Below are 26,856 nucleotides of genomic sequence, written 5' to 3'. Positions count from 1 at the left end.
GTTCTTGTGGGTCACCCAGCTCTGCAGCACTCTCTGTTCTGAGCTGGGAAGGAGAAAGGATTGCCTCTGTTGGTTAAAATCATTGTCATGGTGGATCTCGGATGCATTGTTGGCTCATCCCTCCACTTTTTTCCACTAATAGCATGACTTTTCCTTGAGGGAAGAGTCCCTGACCCCATTCATGTGATTCTTTTCAGGCCACCTTACATGATATCCCATCCACCTAGTCAGAGACAAGATCCCATAGATGAAGCCTGGACATCCATAGTACCACTTTCCAGGGGTGCTTGGCTGGCTCATTTGGTTAAGCGTCTGCCTTTGGCTCAGGTCGTGATCTCAGGGTCTAGGGTAAAGCCCCACGTCAGGCTCTGTGCTCATTGGGGAGTCTGCTTCTCCCTCTCTTTACCACTCTCCCTTGGCTTGTGCTCTCTCTCTCTCTCTCACTCACTCTCTCTCTCAAATAAATAAATAAAATCTTTGAAAAAAATTAAAAGAAACCCATAGTACCACTTTCCTCTGGACACAGTGAATACTCAAGAAGTAGGTACATTCTTCCAGCCAGGCTAATCACTCTTTCCCTTGGATTTTTCTAACTAGAGCTGAGAGGTAAGAGCTCTCTTTCTTTTTCTGGCCCAAGACTGTGAGGACATAAACCTAAAACAGCTATGGCCAGGCTACTACCAGATGGAAAGACCCCATCTGTAACAGAAGTCAATGAAGTGGATACATGAAGAGGAGATAAACTAGAGGCCTGATGGAGTTCAAGTCCCTGGTTCTAGGTGTCTCTGGGGCCAGCTCCACCCTTCCTGGGTCTTAAGCTGGCGTGAGTTGTGTTTCTGTCACTTGCAGCCGAGAGTCCTGACTAATAGGGAGAGAATACTCAGCCGGGTAGACTCAGGACAAAACAATCGACACAATTAAAGGGATAATAGAAGTCAGACATCCAGTAGAGGAACTTTCAGAGGACAGACTATGGAGACTGTGAATCAAGTAACAAAAACAAAAAACATGGAGAACAGAAGAGAGGCACCTTGACTCTTTGTCATATGTATAGTCAGCACTTCCAGGACTACAAAACAAGGTGAACTTCTTAACGGGACAATGAATCTGGATCGTTCAAGTGCACTTGGACACACATTTCCATATGTTGCATAGTGTTTCAGGAAGCCCACAAACCTCTCAAAGCTAGTTAGGAATTGTCTCCCAAGGACTACAAGGCACAAGTAGGGTTAATGATGATGTTGGAGATTCATGTTTCTATGTAGACTCTTGCTAGTTGTGTGTCATTATTTAGCCAAGTCTTAGATTCTTCATTTGTAATTTTGAAGTAATAAAAACACTGAATGTAAGTAACAAGGGAGTTGAGAATATTAAGATGGATCATCTATGTAAAGTACCTGATACAGTGAGTGACACATCATTGCCTCTCAATAAATGGATCATCATCATTATCATTATCATCAGGTTAATTAATAGATGCTTATGGACTGATTCACTAAGGATACACAGGCATCAAATATTTAACTTTCATAATAAACTTCGTATTTAATTTTGAACATGTCATTCTAATTGTTTCATTGCATAAATACAGGAGCCCTCTGGTGGTCAAAACCACTTCCTGAACATGCTCAAAAGACTACCTTTATTTAAGTATTAAAAGGAGTCACATAAGGAGATTGTCATCTCCATCCCATTAAGATAAACCACAAGTTATGGATTTATATATGGTTGAATTGTGTCCCCCCCAAATTCACATGTTGAAGTCCTAACCTCCCGTACTTCAGAATGTGACAGTATTTGGTAATAGGGTCTTGAAAGAGGTAATTAGGTTACAATAGGATCATCAGTTTGGGCCCTAATCCAACACGAGAGATTTGGACACAGACACGTACGGAGGGAAGACAAAGTGAGGACACAAAGGAAAGATGGCCATCTGGCAGCCAAAGAAAGAGACTTCAGAGGAAACTAACCCTGCCAACATCTTGATCTCGGACTTTCAGCCTCTAGAACTGTGAGACCATAAATTTCTATTGTTTAAACCACCCAGTCTGTGCTACTTTGTTATGGCCTCCCTGGCAAACTGATACGTATGGATTGAGGTCCCAGTCAGTAGATGACATTGGTTTTCCTCCTAGTGCAAATTGTGCCAACAGACATAATTGTTGTCATCTCAGAGGCCCATTTGGATGTCACCTGGGGATGAGGTATGCCATAAAGCATGGCATCGAGGAGGTTTGAGGGAAGGGTTTCTTTTGCATGAGATTCACTTTGTTTCGTGATCAAATACTAGCCATTGAAAACCAAGCCAAGAGGACCTATCTGATGATAGCTAGGGACAGTCCAAAAAAACATCAATCAAAAATAGCAGAAGCATTGGGGTGCCTGAGTGGATACAGTCTGTTGAGTGTCCAATTCTTGGCTTCAGCTCAGATCGTGAACTCAGGGTCATGAGATCAAGCCCCGTATCGGGCTCTACGCTCAGTGCGGAGTCTGCTTGAGATTCTCTCTCCCTCTCTTTCTGCCCCTCCCACTTGTGCTCTCTCTCTCCCTCTCTAAAATAAATAGATGATAGATAGATAGATAGAGAGAGAGAGAGACAAAAATAGTAGAAGCATCATCTTCACTCATGCAGTACAACACATGTAGCAAAACTTAATGCTATAAATAATTACTGTTTGTAATAGGATGTTCACAGTTTGCTGGAGTTGTAGCATAAATTTTTTTCCCAGACTTCACAAGAACCCCCTTATGGAGCTATTGTTCTGATTTCTGCTTTTAGAGATAAAGAAGTCCAAAGTCAGCAAGAAGGTCAGTTGCAGAGGTGCAATTCAGACCTAGGCTTTTTGACTCCATATTCCCATGCTCCTTTCACTCTTTCCTACTGCCTCTCCATGTTTTCCGATTTATGTGAGCCCCATTCACTGAGATCTTCTTAAAACATCTTTATTAAATAGGAGAGTTTATTTTTTCACAAAGAGAGTGGCAGCCATTTGTTCTATAGGTTTGTGTTTATGGATTAAACACATGAAAAAATCGGATATAAAACTATTGAACTGGATCTAAAGATGGATATGAGATCTGTCTTCCAGAGCATTACGTTGATTGGAGGTTTCTATGCCAGGAAGGGAGATAAGAATAAATTAGGAAGCTTTTCCTCCTTATAATTTCCTGTTATTCTGTACAGTAAGTATTTAACAAGAATGAGAATTGGTGTGATCTTTCCATGTGCACAGAAGTATATTTTTCTTTAGAAGAGGGATTTCAAAATTGTCCTTTCTTGATTCAAAGCTGATCCTGTGAATAACTGACCCTCGGTTGCATTTTAATACAGAACCTCTGAGAGAGTGTAAGTAAGAATCGATGAAAAATTATTTAATTAGTAGAATTCAGCACTAGCAAGGTGCTCCCACATCAGATAATTAAATTCAAACATACAAAATTCCTGCATCAAATGCAGTACAGTTTTATTGATTTGGAGTCCATTAATTCATGATGATTTAATCTAGCTCAGGCTGACGTTTCCCTCTGCACTTGCTCCGAAGAAAGAACGTGCTACGGAAAATACTACAGTGTAAACAAGAAGAGGTGGAAGCATTTTCATCTTGTGTAAGCAAAGTAATTATTTTAAGACACTTTGGCACATTCATTGTAAACCGATTGTATTTAAGCCATTGCTGGTATTCTTGCTTTTCAAAAGTTTGCCGTACACCACATGGCTTTTAATGAAACACCTACATTATTAGCACTTGTTTTTGCTAACGAAAAGAAATCCAAGGAGAGTTTTTGCTTTCAAGAAAAAAGATGAAAAGCAAAAATAGCGTTCAGCGTTTGTCTTGCAGGAAACTGTTATAGAGGCATTGAGCACCCTGAGTATGTGGAGTGGCCCCTCTAAGCTCCTTCCCTGGTAACTACACTCAGCATCTCAGCATCCAGCCACCAGCCCTTTGTACGGTGTCTATGAGCATTTGCGCTTTATCTCTGTTTATTTTGTGCATGTTAGCACAGGTATCAGAAAGGCCTAAAAGAGGTCATTTTTAGGGTCCGGGAATGCTCAACAATTTTTCCTATAAATGAATGGTAATTGCTTCTTTGCTTTACACCATTTCTGCTTGCAAAAATTTCATAGGAATGCTCTGTTTTTGGAGAGCAGGGCAAATCTGTATTCTGTTGTCGAAATCTTGCACGAATTCAGAGGGTCTCTCTCTCTAGCCAGTAATGGAGATGAGCCATAACTGGGTGTTTACAGTGAGGTTAAGAAGCCAAACTGATAGCCCTTGTCCTGAATGCAGGGGAATGAAGGCTCAGCTGCTGGACCCTGCCTGGCCTCCTGCTGATGGAGGATAATGGGAACTGAGCCGGATCTGGAGTTCTCAAATAGTGGCAATAATTTTCAAATCTGTTTTTTTTTTCTTTCTCTTATTTAAGTTGGGCTTCAAATGAAATCCAATCCATATTTTCCCTAATTTACATTTAAAATTGTTCAAATGTTGTGTTGGTAGGAGATGAGTGAGTCCCCAAGAGGCCTTATAAACCTTCTAAAACTTTTCCTTCAAAACAGGAAGTTGCACTTTACCCAGTGCAAACAAAGTTTAGTTTGAAAAGGCCTGATATGGTCTTTGAAAAATTTGGAATATATTTTAATTTTAATTTTTGAAATACATTTTCTCCCGTTCTCCTTACCGTCGTCAATCTCTGTCTAGGCTCCCCATCATATATGCTGCCTTTCCTTCTCATATAAGCCAAGTTAGGAGAGTTCTAGCCTTATTCTCATAATCCTATACTTGTCTGTTATGGTTAAGGGATTCTATAATTCTGTAAATGTACTAGTTACACCCTCTAATTCAGCTCAACAGCCATCTCTTATTGCCTGTGTAAGCAAATAGGCCTGCCTGCAGGGATGGAGGAGATAAAAAAAAAAAAAAAAAAGATTTCAGAGATGAGTTGATTGCAGCTGAGGAATGCCTGTTTGTTGCACTAAATAATATTTTGATCACCCTTTGCTCCCCAGGTTGTCTGGGAATTAGATATAAACTCCATTTCAGATTTTTGAAATCGACTGAAGAATCGAAAGAACCTCTCTGTGTTTAGGAACAAGCAATTTAATTAGTGGTCTGAGGAGGAGGTGGAGGAGATGGAGCGAAGACAGTGGCAACCTGCGTAGGCTAGGACAGAACGTAGTCAGCCATCTTGGGCCTGACTCTTCTGTGTTTCCGCAGTACTCGGGATATACCTCCCTCCAGCACTTCAAAGCAACTATTGATGGATGCCTCAACTTTTCTTACAAGGACTTATGAGCCCCTCAAGGGCAGGGCTGCTCCTTTCTCAAGCAAGTCATAGGGAGTTGCCTCAGCAGCTCGATAAAGCGTGCTTCTTCAAATGGTTCTCATGGAGGTTTAGGGAGCCAGTGGAAGGCAGGGCCTTTCTCACTGAAGGAAGCCAGAGCAGAGGAATAAAGGAGCAGACTTTCTGGTAACCAGATGTGGAGGTAGAAGAGCCCTGAGGAAATATGGTGAAAATAGGGCAGACAGAGATAGGAACCTCCCTCCCGCCTCTCCCACCCCTCTACACCTCCACTTACTCGGTTGCCCCCTCCTGACCCAGTGTGCCTGTGTGCTGGTCATTACTGCAGCAAAACAACCCCCCCCCCCAACCTCTGGCTTAAAACAACAATCATTTTATTATCTTTCCTAGTTTTTGCACGTTGGGAATTGGGGAACGGCTCTTCTAAGCAGTTCTGGTGTGAGATGTCTACACGGTTATGGTCAGACAATGACTTGAGCTGGAACAATGAGGGGCTGGGGCAGCCGGGACGCAGCTTGGTATCTCTCTCTCTTTATGGAAGTCTTAGGGCCTCCCCACATGGTCCCTCCACATGGGCTAATCTCTGCTTCCTTAAAGCATGGAGACTTCTGGGTCATCAGTCCGCTGCTATGGAGGCTCAAGATGGAGGGTCTTAGTGTTGCAGTGAGCAAGGTGGCAGTTTAGTTGCCTTTTAGGACCTAACCTCAAAAGCCTTGTAATGCCACTTGTGCCATATTGGGTTGGTTGAAACAGTTCCAACAGCACATCTGGCTTCATGTGGAGGGAACATAGTCTCCACTCATGATGGGGGTGGGGGAAGTGTCAAAGTCACATTCTCTAAGAGCACGTGAGATGGAAGATACCGTTTTTGGCTACCTTGGGGAAATATATGGTTTGCTGTGGCCAAGAAGACAGCCAGCAGCTGTGGGGGCTCTTTCTTCCCCACCAAAATTGTTTCCCTATAAACCAGCCCCCCCCACACCCACACATACTTCTTACTCTTGTTACATTTTTCTTTTTGTTTTACACTGAGGGAATCTGGCATAACATTAATCTTAAATACCTTAAGGTTTCTGTCTACTGCATGTGAATTTAGATGGCACAAAACTTAAAAATACCACTGGTTTGATTGTTCACACACATCCCCAAGTAATTTTCCCAGGAAATACTATTTCAAATTCTCTGTGGGGGGGGCGGGGCAGGAAAAGTTAAATGAAAATCAATATTGATGGGTAGTGCTGTATGAAAAATGTGAGTTGTAAGTTATTTTTACCAGAGAGGTAGTTTCCTGTGGAAACTGTGACTGGTAGTAAAGCTCAGTTCTAAAATATTTTGAGATAGAAGCCAAAATCTTGGGTGGGGAAAAATAATTTGCTCTTACCCAGAGAAAAGTCAATTGCTTAGTACTAAAGTATGTATCTTTTCTAAAAGTAATGTGTGGTATATTCAATAATAGCGAGGATGTTCTGGCCATTAATGATTACTGAATTCACCTCCAATGTGTGGACCATTTTCTACCTCTAGAAATTATAGATTTCTTAAGAATTGCTGGATTTTTAAATTTCACTGAAAGTATCTAAAGCAAGTGGTAAGTGGTTATTGAGCTTGGTGGTATCATGAATGTTATCCTTAATACCTCACTGGCAAAACCTGGTGCCATTCAGCATATTCTATATTTAAATTATTGCACAGCAGAGTCAAGCCATCACAGATTTGTATTTCGAAAAGAAATATAAATGACCTCTGCCTCTGTTTTTCACATTGATGACCCTGTGTAATGAACTGGAGAGGGAAAATTCAGGAAATTGTCTTCATCAAGAGTAAACTAAGAACAATAGTTAACTTTTTTTTTTTTTAAGGAGAGGGAGAAATCATTACCCGGGGTTAGATAATTGAATTGTATAAACTTGTTAAAGTTTCAGCCTCACTATAAGCGTATTTGAAAGTAATTATCACCCACAGCATAAATAAGTTTATAATATCTACCTGAGTCAACATTAGTCAGATTTTCAGAGCACCAAGGAAAATAAGCAATTAGAGGCTCCTTATCCAAGAAAAGCATATTACTTAGTTACAAATAATTCCAAAATTCCCAAAGGAACGAGTGGGTGGAGGCTGGTTCTGTGCAGTCCGTGGCCCAGCATCAGAAGATGTGGCAGAAGGCCACCTTCTGATAAACTATGTGCTTCCTTTAATTTTCGGAAGGCCCATCACAGAAACGTGGCTCTGGGAGACGCTGGAGTCTGAGAGATATTGCTTGAGAACCTGCCCATGGGTAGGACCTGAAGTACCTGTCTCGATGAGCCTCAGGAGCAGGTTTTCTGCAGACCCTCTTGCTAAGAGCTTCAGGTCTGTGAGAGAGAGGCCTCAAAGCGGCCCACATGATCAGGCTCCGAAACTTCTGGACTCTCCATTTCAAAACAACGTACAAGGGGAATGGAAATGCTGGAACAGCTTATAAACTATCTGAATATGATCATGACATGATTTCACGATTTTTAGTACAAATGCGTTCATCCTCCCCCTCCCTAGCTTCTCCGGACTGCTTTGGCTGAATCCTATCAAACAATGATTGGGGGACTGCTTTTTCTAGAATAACGACCTTTTGAAAGCTGAAGTTCCGGAAGAAACTCCATGTTTGAAATCTCACTCGTGGAGCTCTCAGCCGGCATATTGCCTGCACAAGGGCGAGGGACCTGCCAAGGCAGGGCTTGGAATGATTACAGGGCGTAGCTTTAGCTTCAGGCTGCTACATTGGCTGGGCACCGACCTGTCACCCTGAGCATTTCTGCCCAGCTCAGTCTTGCTGGGGACAGCTGTTTCTCCGAGGTACCTATGGGCTGTGGTGCCCTAGTTCCTCCTAGGAATGTGCTCTTCTGAATGAAGGAAACATGTTATCTGCTTCCTATCGGATTGGATGTTTATAAATGCATACCTACTTCTAACCTTGTCCTCATGCCAGTTCTGGATCAGCCCAAGGCACTCACTTGTTGTCTTAACTTTAGAAACTCTGTCCCAGTAATTCCAGAAAGCCTACATCAGTAAGAGCCATCAAATGTCTAGGGAAAATATTTGGTAATACACAAGGTAGTGTTCAGCAGAGTAACCCAGTCTGCATTTTTCCCCCTTTTGTCTAAAAATCTCCATTCACAACCGAGAGCGGATGGTAGTGACACAAATCGCCTCCATACCCACCATTTTGTCTCCCCTTCTGTGCTGTGTGTCACAACCCTCTATAAAACGGAGGACATTTCCTCCCTCGTTGCCAGTAAAGATGTTTCTGGGTCCAGTTATACTGCCCCGGATTGTTTATTTGCCAAAGATCGTTTCGTATCCCAGAGTGTTAGACCCTCACTCAGGCTGAAGGAAAGAGCTGACTGCATCAAAGTTGTATACAGAAGACAGTGATATTTTTTTCCTTAAATGTTCATTTTTCTCTAAAAGATTCTATCTAATAAAACAAAAGATACATTAGCCATCCATTTCTAGCTCCCGAATTATACAGTATCATCATTTGCATTTTTTTCAAATTAAAAAACAAAAAACAAAAAACGCCTGCTTTCAGACTTGCTTCAAGGCTCACTCATGAGGTATCACGAGAAGCAGATCTGCGAACTGGCCACCCTCAAGCAGGCACCTTGGTGGTACCCTCTGAGGAACATTTGGATATGCTCTTCTTTAAAAATTGGATTCAGAGGAAAATCAGATTTAAGACTTGTGGTTGGCATGGGGTAAGTGTTGAGAAATGTTCCCTTGGCTTGCATGAAGGAAAGAATATGGCCATCCGGAATCTTAAAAAAAAACAAAAAACAAAAAACAAAAAACAAACAAGCCCTTAATCTTCCTGTTATACTCAATTTCCTTTTGTGTGAGTGTGGGGCTAACACAGCCTCTTTGAAAGAAATAGAAGGAAATAGTGACGAAGAATGAGAAAGAGGACAGCTCTCAGGACTGTCTATTGGTTCCTATTTTTTATACAACACACACATTCTCTTGCCACCACTCCTTATCCATGTACCTGGTGCTCATCAATACCCCCGGATCCCAATACCTTTTCTTGGCTTAGCTGACTCACGCTGACTTTCCGTTTCCGAGGCAGGAATGACTACGCCTCCCACATGCATTCCTGCCCTAGATCCATTCTGTAAATATGTTTTCCTGACCACCAACTTCTCCTTTGCCTCCTTAGGGCAAGTGGGGAGTCTGCTTCTTTGGCATTCTCCCATCACTGGATAGCACAATGCTAGGGGCAGATGTGCTCAAGATGAGCTTCTGGAGCAAATGGCAATGGATACGCTTCCTCCTTGTCAAAATTCTCAATCCAGAAGTCCCACAATACTGACAATCCTTTCCTAGATGATGCCTGCCATCTTCTGTGGACATCACACCTACAGAGGGGACCTACGGACCTCAGGACAGTCTGTATGCACAGAGTCTGACACTTGCACACGTTTACTTCCTCCAGTTTAATCCAACCCCAACTCCAGTTTCCAATATGGTATTTGATTCTGTCTGCTGATGCCAACCTCTAGCAACCCTGAACCTCTGCGGCAAAGAGAACACGGACAGTCCCCTCGTGGTAACGTACTTATCACAACAGACAGTGACCCCAACAGTGTTTGCCTATGATCTGCCATATATTTCTAGGGGTCATTCACAGGTATTATCATATTATTGTAGTTCAGGAGGAAAACAGAACAGAGTTAGGTGTCTGTTTGACTCAACTTTGTCCCAGAAAAGAGTGTGAGCTCTTATTTCCCTGATTTTTTTTTTTTCTAAAGGCCACTTCAGGGCTCTGCCCTCCACACTTACTAAACCTTCATTGAAAGTGGCAGATGAGATAGCTATACATGTTTTTGTGCTGTTCTCTGGAGGGAACACAGACTTCTTTGTACAAAAGCAAAATCTAAAATTTAAGTCTGCCACGACTTTGGTGTGGTTATAACAAGGTTCAGCAACACAAAACACAAATCCCCAGGAGTTTCAGAGAAAACCTTAGCTTATCCCCAAGAATGACACGGTTCCCTGGGATGCCCGTCAGTTGGAGGACATTCATTATGGTCCCGGCCAGGGTGGTCATGGCTCACACCTGAAGCCACGTGATCTTCACCCACTCCCCAAAGTAAAATATCTGGTAGAAAGTGGGGAGATTTGTGAACAAATACGTTCAGAAGAGCTAGAGGATTAGCCACATGATTTAAAGTAGCATCAAGGGGCACCTGGCTGGTTCAGTCGGTTAAGAGCCTGCCTTTGGCTCATGATCCCAGGGTCCTTGGATGGAGCCCTGCCTCGGGGTCTCTGCTCAGTGGAAAGCCTGATTCTCCCTCTGCCCCTCACCCTGCTTGTGCTCTCTCTCTGTCTCAAATAAATGAGATCTTAAAAAAAAAAAAGTAGCATCCTGGGTGGCTCAGTCATTAAGCGTCTGCCTTCGGCTCAGGTCATGATCCCAGGGTCCTGGGATCGAACCCCACATCAGGCTCCTTGCTCGGTGGGAAGCCTGCTTCTCCCTCTCCCACTCCCCCTACTTGTGTTCCTTCTCTCACTGTCTCTCTCTCTCTGTCAAATAAATAAATAAAATCTTAAAAAAAAAAAAAGCAGCATCAATAATTGAAGAATGAAAAGTTGTCCTGCCAAGTATGAGTTATTCTTGAGTAACAGGTTGGGAGTCCTTCAATGTACTCACATGTCTCCAAGGCTCTGCAGACAGCCAGGAGGCATGAACGAATCCGCTGGGCACAGATCTGCCCTGCATCACTTCAGCTCCACGTTTCTACCCTTCTCTACCCTGTGGGTCTGGACTCCAACACCAGGGCTCCTGTGCCCTGTGGCTCCCACCTGGGTTTGGCCAGTAGAGAACACCTACAGAAGATCAGAGAGAAAGGACATTGAGGTCAGAGTATTCATGGCCCTCGCTCATCCCCAAAGCATTGCCTCTGGCTGGCCGCAGCCCCCACCCACCTTTTCCAGATGGCCAACCCTCTGGCAGCTCCAAGACTCACCCTTTCCAAATTCCAGCAACCATTCCCTCCCCTCAACCCTTCTGGCCTGGAAGTGGTAACAAGTTTGCCGCCACTAGTTACAGATTACTGCACTGTCTTTTGGGGTTCCCTTGTATCAACTTTGTAAATAAATCCTCCTTAAATTATCCTTTTTGTGAGTGTGTGGACTCTTTCCTGTTAGAACTCTGATTGATACACCCATAGACCCGAATGTCTGGATTTTCCAGGGTCCCTGAAGGACACCTATGAGGCAGTGCACACAGTAGGAGGTAGGTGCCAACCACTCACAAGATCAGCACGGAATGTGGGCGTTGAGGTCTGGGTTGGGGGATGGTGGGGGGATGCAGCAGGGAAGGCCAGTCCAATTTTTCTAGTTTATACTTGACCACTATCATGGTGCACTTATCTATTGCTCCACTCATAGGTAGATGGACAGAAGCTGTGGGACATGGAGCCAAGAAAAAGGGACTCAGTCCCCTACGTTACGTCTCCTTCCAGGGAACTATGTCCTGAGCTTGTAAGACTCTTCATTGACTGAACTCCACCTGAAGGTCAGCTTCAGCCAGCTTTATAATTAAAAAGTGAGTGTCTTTTGGAACTATTTTCCTTAAATCTCCTCCCCCCCACTTTGTGCACTTCCTGCCCTCGTGCTTCCCAGACCTCCAAGCCTGTGTTCAAAGGGGAAGCCCAAGCCCAACAGACCCATTCTCCTGGGCTTAGGGGTTCCCCGTACTGCAGTCATTGAGGCAGTGAAGGAACGTTCTTCCTAATTAGACCGCCTGGGGGCCTGTGCTGGGAAGAGACTGGGCCTCTATAGGAGTCCGGTCTCCCGGGTATCTCTCATCAGGAAACTTCTCAGCCCTGCCATGAACAGCAAGGCTGAGTTCCCTGAGATCTGGCTTCAGTGGTACAGGGAATGCTCTAGCATTGCTGTGAGTACACCCCCCACCACCCCAGGAGTCCTCACGGGGGGTCGGGGGGCTCTGTCCATCCCCACAAGTCCAGGACCAAGGATCCATTTCAGGCTGCCTGAATGCCGAGTCACAGCAACACACACACGTGCCTCCTTAAATCTTTGAAATTTTGTAAGAAAAAGTCAAGCCATGAAAAGTTATAGGATCTGTTTATGGTAGAGAGATGGCATTTAAACACTCTTAGACCATTTCCCCCCATGTATTTATGAAAGTGAAGAAATATCAAATTAGCTGACAGGATCAAATATTTCCTAAACGACGCTCCAATAAAGAATTGCAAAAGACCATCTGAGTCAACTTTCAACTTCTAGATAGGATCACGCTTATTCCATCCGACTCTCCCTGTCTACTGCAGAAGATCTGAGAAATGGTAAGATAAGTTTTTCTTACACTCCAGGTCTGTGCTGAAACAGAAATGGAGAGTTAGCGGTTATTTTTGTAACTGAGGTTGTATAAGTGGTGACAATGGGATAGGCCGGATCAACATTCAATCTCTAATAGAATGTTTTTCTTCCTGTCTCGCCCATCCAGCACTGGAATTCAGGAACCAGACACCTGCTTCATGTTTAAAAATATATATATTATGTCTGGGCTGATGAGAAAATGTCCTAGGAGGAATTTCTGAAATGAGTACACAATCATTGTGATGCCCCCTGGCTTGATCTGTCTATAGAATCATCTTGGTTAGCTTTTACTCCACTGTATAGCCAATGTTTATGCGGATATGACACATGATTTCTTGATTGGAAAGTGCTTTCTAAATAAAATTAAGGGTGCATTTTATCATGACATGGGAATGTAGAGATTTGAGGTCAGACGCTGACTCTGCCACCTAACACCTATACCTTAGAAGTGTGTCCCTGACAGGGATTTGGTGCTCTCATGAGGGGATAGAAGTAGAGGATGACTAATGGCCACTTCAGGTCGAATTAAAATCCTACCATTTGAACATGAAAGATGGAGGGTCCCAGGTGTATTGATCGGGATTCTGCTAAAATAATTCTGTGTTACAAATGACTCCAAAACTTGATGACTTATGACAATAAGCATTTATTTCTAGCTTAGGGATCTGAAGGTTAGCTGTAGTTCAGCTAGGATCAGCTCTAAGCTTCAACTTGGCTTCAGGTTTGCTCCATGTTTCTTTTCATTGTGGGGCCAACAGCTACCTGGGGCATGTTCTTCTCATGCCTGATGGCAGAAGCACACACACACACACACACACACACACACAGGAGTGAGTGGAAACACACAATACCTCTTAAGATATCAGCTGGGAATTGACACCTTGTTACTTCTTTTTTTTAATTTTTTAATTCATTGTAATACTAATTTTTCTAAGTTTTTATTTAAATTCCAGTTAGTTAACACTTATTTTAAGCCATTTTTTCTTATATAATATGATCATTTAAGGCTATACATTTCCTTCTAAGCACTGGTTTACTTCTACCTAAATCCCATTGCCCAGAGCAAGTCACGTGGCTAAGACCAAAGTCAATGGATCAGGGAAAATCTTTCTTTCCCAGGAGGCAGTGCAAATCCACATGGCAAAGGGTATGGATGTGTAATTCTGTGACAAGAAGTGAATTAAGAATTAAGAGCACACATCAGATCTACTACCCCACTGGCCATGATCATCATTTTTATCTAAATTCAGGGCAGCTGAGAGCTGTCTTCAGGTCCCAGAGACATTTTATTCACCCTGATGCAGCCCCAAATAATCCCACATTGGTCTTTGGGTTCCCCCAGTAAAATAGATTTCTAGCTCTCCTCAAAAGTTCTCATATAAGAAATTCAACAGAAAACTGTGGAAGTTTCCCATAGTGGCTGGCCCAGAAGGCCTGGCAGTGTTGTTGACTGCCAGAAATGCAAATCACCAGACTTAACATCGATAGAAATCAGGAGTTTATCTCTAACTCAAAGTTGACCGAGCCCTCTTGAAATCAGATCTTTATTCTTACTTGCGTGAAGATGCACATCCAAGTCTGAATCAGGAAATTCACCAAGCTACCCTTCTCAGAAATGGCCAGACCCCTATGGGATATTGTTTTTTTGGTTCCCCCATTTTGACACTTAGAATTATGGGTTGTAATGGAAATGTTGGCACAACCTGAACTCTAGCTGCAGATTGTACACAAGGCCTCATGGCCCGTAATCTGCCAAGACACATACCCATAACGTAAACTTCCTTGGTTTGAGTTTATAAATTGGATGTCTTTGACAAACTCTAAGACCTGCAGGGAAATCACTCTGTCATTAAAACTCAGTTTATTTAATGAGCCGTTAGTGAAATAAAGGGTGGGAGAGAAGCTCAGCCTGTATCTAATCTTCCAAGACTCAACCCAAGAAATATAATTCCCTTCAGACGGCAAGACCTCCCTTCGTGGACAGTCATTCAGCAAACCTGTGAGAAACCATCATGGGCTGTAGCCAGGCTGAATCACAACCATGACTTCATTCAGCTGCCTTGCTGTCACACCAGACAGCTTCCATCGAGTGAACTTGCTGGACAGATGAGGGGAGAAAAGCTCCCACAAAGAAGCTCCTGGTTGTGGGCCCACATGGTCATCTCTCAATAGGGACGCAGGCTTAGAGCTACTCCTTAAAATGCAAGGGTTGTCTCCAAAGTTTGTGGAAATGAACTCAAATAAAGACGTGTTCAAAGAAGATATGATTCTGTTTATGGGATTGTTATAATTAATATCCCCTCTGGAAGGCGTTCCGGTAGGCTCTGTTTCTGAAAATTAGATTTTTTTTTTTAATGTTATAAAATGAAGTTAGCAAAAAAAAAAAAACCTTTCCCTTTCAAAGGGAAGTGGAGATTTTAAGAGGGAAGTATAGAATCAAAATCGGTCTTTGCCCCAAAGATGAATTTTAACATTCTACATTGCCAACAATGGGCATTGTTATAACTGGCCATCATAACTCAGTTTACCAGAACTTCCTGGGAGAATTGACCCCCCCTGATTAGTTAGTGCTTTTAAAAGATTTCTTCATTCACATTTTAGAATCTTTATGTAAAAAATCTCATTATTTTAAATTTTATATAAATGCATTAGAATAATGTTCTTTACAGGCAGAGAACAGCAGAAAGAAATGTTTCTTTCCTTGATGATACCATACTGGTGATCCTATATTAACTATTTACTACTATGTAACAAATTACCCCTAAACTGTCTTAAAGCTACATTTGCATTTATTATAATTTACATTTATTATGGATTATAAACAACAACACATATTATCTCACAGTTTCTGTGGATCAGGAATCTGGGGGGGGCGGTTTAGCTGGACCCTCCATCTCAGGACCTCTCATAAGGCTGCAGTCAAGGTGTCGGCAGGGCTGTGCTTTCATCTGAACACACGACCGGGGAAGGTCTACTTCCAAGCTCACTCACATGGTTGTTGGCAGAATTCAGGTTCTCAGAGGTTATTAGACTGAGCATCTCATTGGCTGTTGACTAGAAGCCTCCTTTGGTTCCTTGCCAAATTGGCATCTACAGATGTAAGTAAGCTTACAACCATGGCAGCTTACTTCCCCAGAGCAAGGGCTCCAAGAGAAAGAGAAAGAGAAGGAGTGTGTAAGAACTCACAAGGAAGAAGGAAGTCAGTCTTTTTGTAACTTAATCTCAGAAGTGACATCCCATCCCCTTTGTTGTATTCTATTTATTAGGAGAAAGTCACTAGGTCTAGTCCCCCACTCAAGGATATGAATACTAACAGGCAGAGAGCATGATGGGGCTTTTAGAGGCTGCCTGACACTGATCTTTTAGCCGTTTAATAAAATATGGTTTAAGGTAAAGACAAAATATATATTTAGACAAACATACTAGAACCTGAAACACAAATGTATGTTGTCCCTATCAAACTAGATAGGTCACAAGGCTCTAAATATTCCAACAACGATACCCTTACTCAAAAATATTTTTCAAATCAATTTTTAAAATTCCTATTCAGGGTTGCCTTCAGTGCCTGTGGCACATTCTTTGCAGTCCCCTAACTTTACTCTGGCCCAAAGTTGTGGCCAATCTTTTTTCCTTTGCAGGTAGATTTGAATAATAGAAAGAGTTAAGAGCTATCCAGATACATAAGGTCAAGGTCGGTAATGCTGTCCTTAGTCTTGGCTTTTGTAAATAAGAAATAAAGACTGAGGTATGCAGGCAGGATGGCGGAGGAGTAGGAGACCTGGATTTCGTCTGGTCTCAGGAATTCAGCTGAATAGGGATCGAACCATTCTGAATACCTACGAACTCAACAGGAGATCGAAGAAGAGAGTAGCAACAACTCTGAACAGAGAAGCGACCACTTACTGGAAGGTAGGACATGCGGAGAAGTGAATCCGAGGCGATATTCGGGAGGATCGACGGCGGGGGAGGGGCCTCCGTCGGCCGCTTCTGGCAAGTGATAGAGCCGCGGAGCACAAAATCGGAACTTTGAGAAGTCAGCTCCGCGGAGGGACGTCGCTCCAGTGGCTAAGCGGGGGGTGGAACCCTCGCGGGACAGTGTGGTCTCAGGACCCTCGGGGTCACAGAAAGACCGGGGGAGCCTGAGTGTGGCAGAGCTCCCAGGTATCGGAGCGGGGAAGCCGGCTGCAGAGACGGAGCTGAGGCGCGGGCTCTCAGCTTGGGGTTGCCATAACCTGTGATCCGCGGCCCAGTCAGGCCACTGCTCCTCCAGCAGGGACCCAACAAGCGGCAGAGCCGGGGAGACTCCCCTTCCTCCCCCGGGAGAAGCGGCGCGGAAGCGCACCGCAGGGATCTGCTAGGTTTGGAGACTCCACACGGGGTCGGGAGCCAGAGATAGAAACGCTTGGTCACAGGCCGAGTGAGCACGGAGTGCGGCCGGAGACCGGGGAGACGGGAGTGACTGCTTTTCTCTGGGGCCGCACTGAGGAGCGGGGCCCCGAGTTCTCGGCTCCTTCAGGTGGAGATTGGGAGGCCACCATTTTCACCCTGGTCCTCCAAAGCTGTACGGAGAGATTGCAGGGAACAAAAGCTCCTGAGCGGAAACCCGAGCAGCTTGCTTAGCCCGGACCGAAAAGGGCGGGGCAATTCCGCCTCCAGCAAAGACATTTGGGAACCACGGCAACAGGCCCCTCCCCCAGAAGATCAGCAGAACAGCCAGCAAGCCAAGACCAAGTTTACTGATCAGGGAGAACGGGAGAACTCCAGCGATAGGGGAGTACTGCACATAGAATTCATGGCTTTTTTACCATGATTCATTAGTTTTTCAAAGTTAATTTTTTAACTGTTTTTTTTAATCTTTCTTTTCCCCTTTTTCAACCAACATCTTATCAATCCCTTTTTTAAAAAAACATTTTTTATTTTTCATTTTTAGAGTCATATTTTATTCTTTCATAGTAGTTACCCTTATTTTTGGCATATATATATATAAGTTGTTCTCTCTTTAAAATTTTGAGATACAGTTTCTTCTAACAGATCAAAATATACCCTAAATCACTAGTGTATGCCTTTGTTCTAGTCTCCTGCCTCATCACATTCTCACCCTTTTTTTTTTAAATCTTCTTTGTTTTTTCAAACAACTTCTTATCAATTCCTTTTATAAAATCTTTTATAATTTTCATCTTTATAGTCGTCTTCCATCCCTTCGTTGTATCAACCCTTATTTTGTACATATATGTCTTTCTTCCTTTAAAATTTTAGGAGGCACTTTTTTCTAACAGACCAAAATACACCCAAAATCTAGTGTGTGGAACTGATCTATACACTAGCCTGATCATATTTGATCATATTCTGGTTTTTTTTGTATTGTTCTGTTTTTGTTTTTATCTTTTTCTTTTCTTTCGATTTTCTTTCTTTCCCTTTCTTTTCCCCTGGTTTCAGGTCTTTTCTGATTTGTATAGAGTATATTTGCTGGGGACGTTGTTAACTTGTTATCATTTTGTTCTCTCGTTCATCTATTCTCCTCTGGACAAAATGACAAGATGAAAAAAATCACCTCAGCAAAAAGAACAAGAGGTAGTACCGTCAGCCAGGGACCTACTCAATACGGACATTAGTATGATGTCAGACCTAGAGTTCAGAATCATGACTTTAAAGATACTAGCTGGGCTTGAAAAAAGCGTGGAAGTTATTAGAGAAACCCTTTCTGGAGAAATAAAAGAACTAAAATCTAAACAAGTCGAAATCAAAAAAGCTATTAATGAGGTGCAATCAAAAATGGGGGCACGAACTGCTAGGATAAATGAGGCAGAAGAGAGAATCAGCGATATAGAAGACCAAATGATGGAAAATAAAGAGGCTGAGAAAAAGAGAAACAACTACAGGATCACGAGGGCAGAATTCGAGAGATAAGTGATACGATAAGACGAAACAACATTAGAATAATTGGGATTCCCAGAAGAAGAAAGAGAGAGAGGGGCAGAAGGTATATTGGAGCAAATTATAGCAGAGAACTTCCCTCATGTGAGGAAGGAAACAGGCATCAAAATCCAGGAGGCACAGAGAACCCCTCTCAAAATCAATAAAAATAGGTTAACAACCCGACATCTAATAGTAAAACTTACGAGTCTCAGAGACAAAGAGAAAATCCTGAAAGCAGCTCGGGAGAAGAGATATGTAACCTACAATGGTAGAAACATTAGATTGGCAACAGACCTATCCACAGAGACCTGGCAGGCCAGAAAGGACTGGCATATCTTCAGAGCACTAAATGAGAAAAATATGCAGCCCAGAATACTATATCCAGCTAGGCTGTCATTGAAAATAGAAGGAGAGATAAAAAGCTTCCAGGACAAACAAAAACTAAAGGAATTTGCAAACACAAAACCAGCCCTACAAGAAATATTGAAAGGGGTCCTCTAAGCAAAGAGAGAGGCTAAAAGTAGCATAGATCAGAAAGGAACACAGACAATATACAGTAACAGTCACCTTACAGGCAATACAATGGCACTAAATTCCTACCTTTCAATAGTTACCCTTAATGTAAATGGGCTAAATGCCCCAATCAAACGACACAGGCTATCAGATTGGATTAAAAAACAAGACCCATCGATATGCTGTCTGCAAGAGACTCATTTGAGACCCAAAGACACCCCCAGATTGAAAGTGAGGGGGTGGAAAACCATTTACCATGCTAATGGACACCAAAAGAAAGCTGGGGTGGCAATCCTTATATCAGACAAATTAGATTTTAAAGCAAAGACTGGAATAAGAGATGAAGAAGGACACTATATCCTACTTAAAGGGTCTATCCAACAAGAAGATCTAACGATTGTAAGTATCTATGCCCCTAACATGGGAGCAGCCAATTATATAAGGCAATTAATAACAAAAGCGAGGAAACACATTGACAACAATACAATAATAGTGGGGGACTTTAATACCCCCCTGACTGAAATGGACAGATCATGTAAGCAAAAGATCAACAAGGAAATAAAGACTTTAAATGACACACTGGACCAAATGGACTTCACAGACATATTCAGAGCATTCCATCCCAAAGCAACGGAATACACATTCTTCTCTACTGCCCATGGAACATTCTCCAGAATTGATCACATCCTAGGTCACAAATCAGGTCTCAACCAGTACCAAAAGATTGGGATCATTCCCTGCATATTTTCAGACCACAATGCTTTGAAACTAGAACTCAACCACAAGAGTAAAGTCGGAAAGAACTCAAATACATGGAGGCTAAAGAGCATCCTACTAAAGAATGAATGGGTCAACCAGGAAATTGAAGAATTAAAAAAATTCATGGAAAGCAATGAAAATGAAAACACAACTGCTCAAAATCTTTGGGATACAGCAAAGGCAGTCCTGAGAGGAAAGTATATAACAATACAAGCCTTTCTCAAGAAACAAGAAAGGTCTCAAATACACAACCTAACCCTACACCTAAAGGAGCTGGAGAAAGAACAGCAAATAAAGCCTAAACCCAGCAGGAGAAGAGAAATCATAAAGATCAGAGCAGAAATCAATGAAATAGAACCCAAAAGAACAGTAGAACAGATCAACGAAACTAGGAGCTGGTTCTTTGAAAGAATTAACGAGATTGATAAACCCCTGGCCAGACTTATCAAAAAGAAAAGAGAAATGACCCACATCAACAAAATCATGAATGAAAGAGGAGAGATCACAACCAACACCAAAGAAATACAAACAATTATAAGAACATATTAGGAGCAACTCTATGCCAGCAAATTAGATGACCTGGAAGAAATGGGTGCATTCCTAGAGATGTATCAACTACCAAAACTGAACCAGGAAGAAATAGAAAACCTGAACAGACCTATAACCACTAAGGAAATTGAAGCAGTCATCAAAAATCTCCCAACAAACAAAAGCCCAGGGCCAGATGGCTTCCCAGGGGAATTCTATCAGACATTTAAAGAAGAATTAATACCCATTCTCCTGAAACTTTTCCAAAAAATAGAAATGGAAGGAAACCTTCCAAACTCATTTTATGAGGCCAGCATTACCTTGATCCCAAAACCAGACAAAGACCCCATCCAAAAGGAGAATTACAGACCAATATCCTTGATGAACATGGATGCAAAAATTCTCACCAAAATACTAGCCAATAGGATCCAACAGTACATTAAAAGGATTATTCACCATGACCAAGTGGGATTTATCCCTGGGCTGCAAGGTTGGTTCAACATCCGCAAATCAATCATCATGATACAATACATTAACAAAAGAAAGAACCAGAATCACATGATCCTCTCAATAGATGCAGAAAAAGCATTTGACAAAGTACAGCATCCTTTCTTGATCAAAACTCTTCAGAGTATAGGGATAGAGGGTACAGACCTCAATATCATAAAAGCCATCTATGAAAAACCTACAGCGAATATCATTCTCAATGGGGAAAAGCTGAGAGCTTTTCCCCTAAGGTCAGGAACGCAGCAGGGATGTCCACTATCACCACTGCTATTCAACATAGTATTAGAAGTCCTAGCCACAGCAGTCAGACAACAAAAAGAAATCAAAGGCATCCAAATCGGCAAAGAGGAAGTCAAACTCTCACTCTTTGCAGATGATATGATACTGTATGTGGAAAACCCAAAAGACTCCACCCCAAAACTGCTAGAACTCATACAGGAATTCAGTAAAGTAGCAGGATATAAAATCAATGCACAGAAATCAGTGGCATTCCTATACACCAACAACAAGGCAGAAGAGAGACAAATCAAGGACTCAATCCCATTTACAATTGCACCCAAAACCATAAGATACCTAGGAATAAATTTAACCAAAGAGGCAAAGGATCTGTACTCAGAAAACTATAAAATACTCATGAAAGAAATTGAAGAAGACACAAAGAAATGGAAAAACGTTCCATGCTCATGGATTGGAAGAACAAACATTGTGAACATGTCAATGCTCCCTAGAGCAATCTACACATTCAATGCAATCCCCATCAAAATACCATCCACTCTTTTCAAAGAAATGGAACCAATAATCCTAAAATTTGTATGGAACCAGAAGAGACCCCGAATAGCCAGAGGAATCTTGAAAAGGAAAAGCAAAGCTGGCAGGATCACAATTCTAGACTTCCAGCTCTCTTACAAAGCTGTCATCATCAAGACTGTATGGTACGGGCACAAAAACAGACACATAGATCAATGGAACAGAATCGAGAGCCCAGAAATGGACCCTCAACTCTATGGTCAACTCATCTTTGACAAAGCAGGAAAGAATGTCCAATGGAAAAAAGAGAGTCTCTTCAACAAATGGTGTTGGGAAAATTGGACAGCCACATGCAGAAGAATGAAACTGGACCATTTCCTTACAGCACACACAAAAATAGACTCCAAATGGTTGAAAGACCTAAACGTGAGACAGGAGTCCATCAAAATCCTAAAGGAGAACACAGGTAGCAACCTCTTCGACCTCAGCCGCAGCAACTTCTTCCTAGAAACATCGCCAAAGGCAAGGGAAGCAAGGGCAAAAATGAACTATTGGGATTTCATCAAGATAAAAAGCTTTTGCACAGCAAAAGAAACAGTCCACAAAACCAAAAGACAACCGACAGAATGGGAGAAAATATTTGCAAATGACATATCAGATAAAGGGCTAGTATCCAAAATCTATAAAGAACTTATCAAACTCAACACCCAGAGAACAAATAATTCAATCAAGAAATGGGCAGACAACATGAACAGACATTTCTGCGAAGTAGACATCCAAATGGCCAACAGACACATGAAAAAGTGCTCAACATCGCTCGGCATCAGGGAAATCCAAATCAAAACCTCCATGAGATACCACCTCACACCAGTCAGAATGGCTAAAATTAACAAGTCAGGAAACGACAGATGTTGGCGGCGATGCGGAGAAAGGGGAACCCTCCCACACTGTTGGTGGGAATGCTAGCCGGTGCAACCACTCTGGAAAACAGTATGGAGGTTCCTCAAACAGTTGAAAATAGAGCTACCCTACGATCCAGCAATTGCACTACTGGGTATTTACCACAAAGATACAAATGTAGGGATCCGAAGGGGTACGTGCACCCCGATGTTTATAGCGGCAATGTCCACGATAGCCAAACTGTGGAAAGAGCCAAGATGTCCATCGACAGATGAATGGATAAAGAAGAAGTGGTATATATACACAATGGAATATTATGCAGCCATCAAAAGGAATGAGATCTTGCCTTTTGCAACAACGTGGTTGGAACTGGAGGGTGTTATGCTGAGTGAAATAAGTCAATCAGAGAAAGACATGTATCATATGACCTCACTGATAGGAGCAATTCTTAATCTCAGGAAACAAAGTGAGCGTTGCTGGAGTGATGGGGGGTGGGAGGGATGGGGTGGCTGGGTGATAGACATTGGGGAGGGTATGTGCTATGGTGAGCGCTGTGAATTGTGCAAGACTGTTGGATCACAGATCAGTACTTCTGAAACAAATAATGCAACATATGTTAAGAAAAAAGAAAAAGAAGAAGATAGCAGGAGGGGAAGAATGAAGGGGAGTAAGTCGGAGGGGGAGACGAACCATGAGAGATGATGGACTCTGAAAAACAAACTGAGGGTTCTAGAGGGGAGGGGGGTGGGGGGATGGTTTAGCTTGGTGATGGGTATTAAAGAAGGCACGTTCTGCGTGGAGCACTGGGTGTTATGCACAAACAATGAATCATGGAACACTACATCAAAAACTAATGATGTAATGTATGGTGATTAACATAACAATAAAAAATTAAAAAACAAAAACAAAAAAATGTATGCAAATATTGGGTCATCAGGTTGTATACCTTAAATAGATGCAATTTTTGATTGTCATTTATACCTCTGTAAAGCCGGGAAAAAATCCTAAAATAAAAAAAAAAAAGAAAGAAAGGAACACTGATTTCCATATGCGGCTCATAAATTGGCCCATAAGGCCATGCCTAAAAGGGATTATTTTGATTTAACTTTCATTTGGATGTTTAAAATCTGGTCCTCATCTGAAGATTTTCAGTATGCATCCTTCAGAGCTATGGCTTATGTGTTTAAACATTTTACTCTGCATCTGATACACCAGGGCAAAGAGAAAACACAAGGCCATGCTGGGACATGTGGGAACAGAAAGGGAGAGACCCCTGAGTGGGCTCCAGAGTGCACCCCCACCCCACGAATAGGCAGGAGGCTTTTACAGCCGTGCACCTGTGCATCTGAGACCCCCTTCAGGTTTGTAGTTAGTGAGTCAGTATGAGTCTGCCATGCCACACCCACACCCTGGGACCCCTTCAGGGCTGAGGGAAATCTGAGAACACCCACAGCCACTGCCCTTAACCTGGTTGGGAGGAGAGAGGAGCAGAGTGACATGACATCACAAATGAGGGGGACTATTTTGGGGGGATCCCCTCCACACTCAAAATCTTCAGGATTACAAACCATTTATGAACAGAATGCTTCCTGATTGTTAAATAAGCATGTCAGATTTTGTCAAATTTAACAAAACTGTGATTTCCATTCAGCTCCGTTTTCCTAGGTCCAAGGCTAGAAGGAAGAACCTGGGCTCAAGGTCAGTGCTGATTCCTCAGCCTGCGCAATATGACCTCGAGCTCCTTCCTCCTGTTTCCTCTGGTCACTCTTCCTCCCTCCCCCAGACACCTCTTTCCCGTCCCCACACCTGAAGAGCAAGCCTGCTAAGGCTGAGAGCTCTAGTAATGACTCTCCTGGACAAAACATTGTATTATCACTCCATGTTAAACAAACCCTCATAAAGCATGGAAGCAGCATTGCCCATGCTCATGGCCACAAACTTCTGAGCATGTCAGAACATTTACCTTCATAAAACTAAGGTAACAGAATGACCCCAGCAAGTCTGGATATCTCACTTCCTCTCCGCACCATTTCACTTTGGTGATGACCCCTCCCGCTCTTCAGATACCAGACTCTCTCACTTTTTGTGTTGGACTCACGAGCGGCCCCTCAAGGACTGACTCTACCTCCCCGTATTTGTGTCCTGTATTCCCCTCCCACAATGCCTTTAAGTTTGGTCATGTAACCTGCTTTGGCCAATGGGACATTAGCAAACATGATGCCAGCGGGGTCTTGATAAATACTTGTGCGCTGGGAGTTACCTTCCTAGAACACTTCTTGGAAGATCATTCTACACTGTGTTGGAGCCCAGGTTAGACGACCGAAAGGATGTTGAGAGGACACAGTGTAGAGAAAGCCTGGAGCACGAGAGGCCAGCTTGGACATTCCCACCTCCACCAAGCTCCCAGCTGAATGCAGCCATCTGAGGGACCACAGCTATATGACATGTAGCAGAAGGTGGCCCCAGCTGAGCCCTGTCAACCCAGAGAATTGTGAGAAATGACGAATGGTTGTTGTTTTATGCCAAATTTTGGAGTGATTTGTTATGGAGTAGAAGGTAACTAAATTTCTCCTTCCCTTCCCCAGCCACAAACCGGGAAAGTGTAAGACACTGGTCTTTACATTTGGGAGTTGATTGCCTGGTCCAGCGTAGGTGTTCTGAAGGTATCTTAGCCAGTAATTCAAGTCCGCCTTTCTAATTGTGGGTTGGAAGGTGAGGTCACTTGGAAGGGTCTCTTCTTCGCATGGATATGGTGAAAAAGGACTTCTTTAGCTACAGCTTCGAGGATTTCACTCTGGGGGGCAGCCAGGAAGAGAGAGGCTCCCTTGTCCGTCATGACTCCGTTCATCCCTTCCTCCTTACCTTTTCCACTGACCAGCACCCATCCTTTATTTTCTTTAATCCTCAATCTTTTCATCCATTTTGCATTTTCTATTGCATTAGGAGATGTTCTTCTGGTGATTTCTTCGGTTTGTTCTTCCAGGTCTGTGTTCCTCCCCTCTCTGTCCTTCTCTGTGCCTGGAGGCTGACCACTATGGTGCTGCATTGGTGGGGCTCCCCGGACCTCTGGCTTCGAGTTGGGTTGGGCCAATGTGAGGCACTGACAGGAAGTCAGAGGGCTGGAGGGGAGAGGGCAGGAAATGTATTTCACCCCCTCCCTACCTCCCTGCCAAACCACAGCCTCCTTTATCAGCACTGCAGTGTCAGTAAGTAGGCTCTCTCCTACAGCTATAGCTCTCACTGGGTTCCAGGAACCTTGCCCTTCACCTGGCCCTTTAACTCTAGGGTGGTAATGGCTTCCCACTTCTGTTAGTCCTTGGGGTACACCCCCAACCTGTGGAGTTCCCTTAACCCTGTCCACAAATCTATAAATAGTTCTTTTCTCTTCGGTCATCCCTGCAGCGCATCATCTGTTTTCCCGCAGGACCCTGACTGACAAAGATCTTAACTGACAGATGAACATACTGTATTTACTTTTAAACAATTAAAAAATTTCTCGTTCATTAGAGATGTGCATGACCATCAATATCTTCTCACCCCGGTGCTGAGTTGGTATCATTCCAGCCAAAAGCAGAGTTGCATAGCCAAATGGCCACTTTGTGTTTCGAGGGGTAAAGAGGATGTGCCGCTATCCCTAAGATGGAGTCCCCAGGACTGGGAAGAAGAGTGGTGTTTGCAGTTCTGTTGGGGGCGGAAGCCTGAACTCCATCTGGTTGGGAGATTGGGCTCACCTAATGGGCCACAGTGGCCTGGGGCCGGCAATATTTCACTGTAATAGAGCCAGCAACAGCAGAGAGATGGAGGGGACCAGGGCCCTCAAAGGGCTTTGAAGAGGCAAAGGGGTGGCGGCCATGCAAGAGCAGGCTGACCAACACCAGGAGTGGCTTCCGGGCATCCAAGAGGACAGACTGTAAGCCACTGCGGGGTGTGGGGAATGGTTGACACACACGAAGGATGCCAGGCCCCTTGCCCATCTGGCTGTTAAGTCATTTTAAATTTAATTTGGGGAAAGTTGATGTGATAGCGCTGGATCCCTGAGGGTTGTAGAGTGGATTTTGGAGAACTGCTTTGTATTGACTATTTTTTTTTTCACTGATGGACATGGTTATGGTTTTATTCAAAAATCTCTTTCATGTGAAATAAGATTCTATAAATACATAGTCACCTGAAATCTCTTCTGTAAGTCATAAGGCAGTCTCGAACAGGAGGGCATATGTTTTAAAGCTCAGTTGAGATCAGTGATCTGATCGGGCCCAGCCACGGGCAGTTGATGGAAAAAAAGCACAAGTTCAATTCCTGGAGGTTGGG

The 26,856-nt window shown here is 43.1% G+C and overlaps 1 long non-coding RNA gene across 1 annotated transcript in view; it reads right to left on the bottom strand.

The window, feature by feature from the left end:
• Window positions 1-10,987: 10,987 nt before the first annotated feature.
• LOC114216877 (uncharacterized) overlaps window positions 10,988-26,856 on the bottom strand; it is a 51,938-nt gene continuing 36,069 nt past the window's right edge. The window contains exon 5 of the long non-coding RNA XR_003610852.2: window positions 10,988-11,160. This is a non-coding gene — a long non-coding RNA (uncharacterized LOC114216877). The remainder of the gene's footprint in view (window positions 11,161-26,856) is intronic.

The sequence above is a fragment of the Eumetopias jubatus genome, unplaced genomic scaffold, assembly GCF_037043125.1.
Source record: "Eumetopias jubatus isolate StellerSeaLion01/CBP00866 unplaced genomic scaffold, mEumJub1_p1.0 scaffold_11, whole genome shotgun sequence".
NCBI classification, from domain to species: Eukaryota; Metazoa; Chordata; class Mammalia; order Carnivora; family Otariidae; genus Eumetopias; species Eumetopias jubatus.
The sequence above is the reverse complement of the archived record's forward strand: the minus strand, read 5'-3'. Positions and strand labels throughout refer to the sequence as shown.